The sequence below is a fragment of the Populus euphratica genome, unplaced genomic scaffold (genome assembly GCF_000495115.2).
Source record: "Populus euphratica unplaced genomic scaffold, PopEup_1.0 scaffold4922.1, whole genome shotgun sequence".
In the NCBI taxonomy this organism is placed as follows: Eukaryota; Viridiplantae; Streptophyta; class Magnoliopsida; order Malpighiales; family Salicaceae; genus Populus; species Populus euphratica.
In genome coordinates, this window is record NW_011504709.1 from 1 (window position 1) to 5247 (window position 5247).

At 30.6% G+C, this 5247-nt stretch overlaps 1 long non-coding RNA gene across 1 annotated transcript; it reads right to left on the reverse strand.

The window, feature by feature from the left end:
- Nucleotides 1–2727: 2727 nt before the first annotated feature.
- LOC105120122 (uncharacterized) lies at nucleotides 2728–4211 on the reverse strand. The gene is made up of 2 exons (XR_841259.1): nucleotides 3619–4211; nucleotides 2728–2952 (listed from the first exon to the last, which is right to left on the reverse strand). It is a non-coding gene; the product is annotated as an uncharacterized LOC105120122 (long non-coding RNA).
- Between the last annotated feature and the right edge of the window lie 1036 nt (nucleotides 4212–5247).

Consider the following 5247-nt stretch of genomic DNA (forward strand, 5'->3'; position numbering starts at 1 on the left):
TTTTTTTAAAATGATCTTATTTTTCTATGCGACTTGTTCATAAAAATTACAAAGATTTTTCAAAATAGTCTAATTGGTTTAGGCGACCTTCTTAATGGTGTGAAAAATTCAAAGATTTCTCAAAAGTGGTTTAATTATTTTAGGCAACCTACTCATTTGTGAAATACGTAAAAATGATTTCAATATTGGTTTTATTTTCTAAATAACCTACCTATTCGTGAAATACATGAAAATGATTTGAACATTGATCTCATTTTCTAGTTGACCTACCCGTTTGTGAAATACATAAAAGTGATTTCACTGATCTTATTTTTTAAGTGACTTACTCATTTGTGAAATACATGAAAATGATTTCAACATCGATCTCATTTTCCAAGTGACCTATTTATTTGTGAAAAACATGCAAATCTTTCAACATTGATCTCATTTTAATAAGTGATATGTTCGAGTAAAAAACATAAAGATTTTTAAAAATAGTCTAATTGTTCCAGGCAATTTGTCTATTAGTGAAAAACAAATTAGAGATTTTTCAAAAATGATCTAATTTTTCTATACGGCCTACCCTTATTATGGTTAAAATTTCAAAAAAAGTGATCTAATTGTTCCATTCGACCTGCCAGTTAGTGAAAAATTCAGATATTTTTTAAAAGTGGACTAATTGTTTAGAGTGACTTAAAAATTTTCATTGGTATTCTGAAATTTGGCAGTTTCTAGATGACTAGCCTTTTGATGGACCCCACCATAGATTTTTCTTGTGAATTTTCTGCAAAACATATTATTCAATGCTTTGGAGTTAAATGATATGCATGCATCTTTACTTGATTTGTAATATAGGTCCTTATTTCTTCTTAGTCTATTTGTTGCTTAATTTGGTAAGGTATTCTCTTTCTGATTTGAGTCATCTTAATTACTTAGCTTCTAACCCACTCGATTTAGTCTATATAAGTCTTTTCCAGAATATTTATAATTTTTCACAGCTCAGCTTTTATGATACTCATCACAACCCATTTACTTGTTAGAAATTCTTTGTCTCGCTGATCAGTTTGAAGGGATAATTTATTATTCCTTTATCTCACTACTAGCAATATTTAGTGTCACTAGTTATCTTAAAAGGGTCAAAATACTTCTTATAAGCAAAAATGTCCCATTATCTCACTACTAAAATCATTCTCATTTCACTTTTGCCTTTAAAGGATCTAATTACCTTTTAAATACAACATTGCTCCTAACCCACTCAAATTAGCCTATATAAGTCTTTTTCGGAGTATTTATAATTTTACACAGCTCAGCCTTTACGACGCTCATCACAACTCATTTACTTGCTAGAAATTCTTTGTCTTACCGATCATTTTAAAGAGATCATTTATTATTCCCTCATCTCACTACTAGCAATAATTAGTGTTGCTAGTGACCTTGAAAGGGTCAAAGTGCTTTTTGTAAACAAAAATGTCTCATTATCTCACTACTAGAATCATTCTCATTTCATTATTGCCTTAAGGGTATCTAATCACTTTCTAAATATAATATTGCCCCCTTGTTTTGACCATTACCCCCAAGTATGTTTTGTTAGTGACTCAGACAAACAATGGCTTTAAACAACCCTTCTATAATATCCCAATTACTCAAAAGCTGAAGTTGATGGTATTTTCTTTTATTTCACCATAATTGCTTCTTATAGGTATCATCATTTCATATAATCCAATACTCATAAAATCTCAGAATTCAACATCTTAATAAAAGAGAATTAGCAATACAAGTATGACACGACTAAAAGATTGATGTTTTCTTCCAAGTGCACGAGTATCGAAGTAATAAATAATCCGGCAAGATTGGGATCGAACCATAAGAAAGTTAATTGTATAAATTATAAATGACAATAATATAACAACAACAACAATAATAACAATAATAAAGAAAGAGGTGGAGAAGAATAAAAAGAAGATGGGAACTTTGAGATGGAATATTAATATAAGAATTAATCAATGATAATAACAAATATCAAGGTTAGAGGTTCCACTAATGGTATATCAAACAAGTATAGTATAAACTCTTATTATTCAATTGGAAACCACACACAAAGGAGGTTTCAATCAAATTATAAATTGTTAATATGATCACATTAGTTATCTTATTAGACTAATGCTAATACTTGTAAATCTCATCAGATATTCATAATTATAACTTATGTTAACAACAAATTAAGTTCCTTTCATAGCTCAGTGTTGGTTATACAATACAATATGAGTTATAAGAGTGCCAAGTATTTGTTGCATCAAGTGTTATACAATATAAATCTAGATTAGTCATTTAACAAGCAAAGAATTAAACAGTGAACAAGATAACAAATACAAAATATGTTAGTATTAAACATTAAAATCTATATTAAGTTTACACTATACTTAAATTCATATAAAGTAGATCTAAATCCAAGATCTAAAACTCTAGATATGACCCAATTACCACAAAGTGTTCTATTTTGGACTGCACCAGCATCTCTTTTCTAGGTTTGGCCATCTTTTTGTCCTTTCAATTTCAGTTCTTAAATTCATTAATCAATCATTTCATTTATATGAGAGACTTGCATTTAAAATAAACATTTACCACAAATTAAAAATATCTTATATTATTAGATATGTTATTATAAAACATGTTTTAGTTAAAAAGTTATTAATACTTCAAGTGCAAAATGATGATATAAAATCTTGATAAAAATGCACTTTTAAATACTAATCAGAGCACTATATCATTATATTTACATATTCATAAGTTTACATTCATGTTTTGATATAGTTATCATTACAAGTCTTTACAAAAATGTTCAACGACAATTTCACAGCTAATACATTTATTCAAACAAAATACATAACATCTTAACATACAGATATATAATTTATAACAAAATATATAGACCCGTGAGATTAGATTCCTATGCACCTTAATTGTGTGACGTCCCTGTTAGAACACAAAATGGATACAAGAATTATAAATAATTTAAACATGATAATAAATATTTAAAAGAATATTATCACTACTTTCTGTCAATAACCTAAATGAGTAAGTTCCTTCCTTTACCCCTTATATGCATAATACAAGCCTTATTATTTCATCAATTGTATTATCCTTACTCGTACATCCCAACCTCTTTATAGGAGTTATAGGTACTAGAGTCAGTACATTGATTGTGGTTAAATTACTTTGCTTTACATTGATCATCATTTATGGACACCATTAACCATGGTCTATCGCATTACTTGAACCCGACCATCCAATTCGGATGCCATAAGTCGAAGCTAATTACAATATCCAAACTCGATCATCTCTCTTGGATGCCAAAGCTAATTACAATATCCAAATTTGTTCATCCATCTCAGATGTTATTAATCAAAGCTAATCACAATATCCAAACTCGATCATCCCTCTTAAATGCTATTAGCGAAAACTAATAACAATATCCAAACCCGATCATTCAATTTTGATGTCATTAACCAAAGCTAATCACAATACTCAATCAAACATTCCATGAACAATTTAGTAGTCACAACAAGATAGAATAATTCTTTTATACGACATCTTTTCAGAGATTTGATATTATTTAAGAAGAGGGTGAAGACCACTTACATGTTCCCCCATGTACTGTCCTTGTCTAATCGGAAGTCCAATCCTAGTCATACCACCTAACACATAAAATGATCACTAATTAGCATATTCGTATTTAATAATCACATAAATCCAATACCATACATATCCCATGAACACACATGTTCACGTTCAAGTGCTCCACACATCATATAATCATAAAATGAAGGTCATTATATCAAGACACTTTTTTTAATTTTAAACTTGGGTTATCCATGGACATCCTAGTGTCTAATTCTTGGGTTTTGTAGTGAGTTAGGTCAAACTGATGACAAAATTATCACTAGAATTAAATTATTTCTGACATGAAATTTGTAAAAGAAACTAAAGTTGTTGTTGTCACAGAAAATCATTAGCAAAAACTATGTCGTTGGTGACACATAAATCAACAACAAAAAACTAGGTCGTCGTGACACAAAAATCATCAACAAAAACTAGATCGCTGGTGACACAAATCGTTAGTGAAAACTAGGTCGTTATCGACCCAAAAATTGTCAACGAAAACAAATTTCACAACTAACACATAGAATCTTCAGCGAACACAATCTATTATTAACTTAGAAATCGTCAGTGAAAACTAAGTCGCTGCCGACCTAAAAGTTATTAACAAAAACTAATTCTATGGTTGATGCATGGAGTCATCAGCGAACACAATCTACTATTGACTTTGAAATCGTCAACGAAAACTAAGTCACTGCTGACTTAGAGATCATCAACAAAAACTAATTTCGTGGCTTACACATGGAATTTTTAGGAACACAATCTATTGTTGACTTAGAAATCATCAATGAAAGCTATAAACAACAAAAAAATACAAAGTGAGAAACGACCCCATCGTCACTATCGATTTCTAAATTGGTAGCAATACTACTTTCGTTACCGATTTCTGAATCGGTAGTGACTTAGTTTTCATTGATGATTTCTGAGTCAATGGTTGTGTGTGCTGATAAATTCATGTGTCAGTCATGGCTGTAATATCCAATAGAAATCTAAGTAAAAGGCTAACTCATGCTATGTAAGAGTTTAAGGGAGAAAAGCGGCCTCCCTTAACTTGTTAAGAGGGGGGGGAATTGATTTTAGAGAAACCAAAGTAGGGACAAAACATTTAAACTAACTCTAAACACCCTACCTCATTTGAAGAGGGGTATAAATGTAAGAAGAGAGAAAGGGCGACCCTTGCTCTTCCCCAAAACTAGCCAGCTATGTAGCAAACCCCCTCCCTCTTTCCCAAAGAGAGGACCCCCAACATAGTTGTATGCATCCCTCTTGAACCATAGAGAGGAAATGAGAGTTGAAGAGTATCAAAAGTGGCTAAAACCATGGCTAGAGAGGGTGTAAAATTGGTCGGCTGGTTGATTAGTACTTAAAAATGCATTTTTATCATGGTTTTATATCATCATTTTGCACTTGAAGTATCAATAACTCCTTAACAAAAGCATGTTTTATAATAATATATCTAATAATATAAAATACCTTTAATTTGTGGTAAATGTTCATTTTAAATGCAGGCCTATCACATAAATGAAAGGATTAATTGATGACTTTAAGAACTTAAATTGCAAGGGCAAAGAGATGACCAAAATTAGAAAAGAGATGTCGGTGCAATTCAAA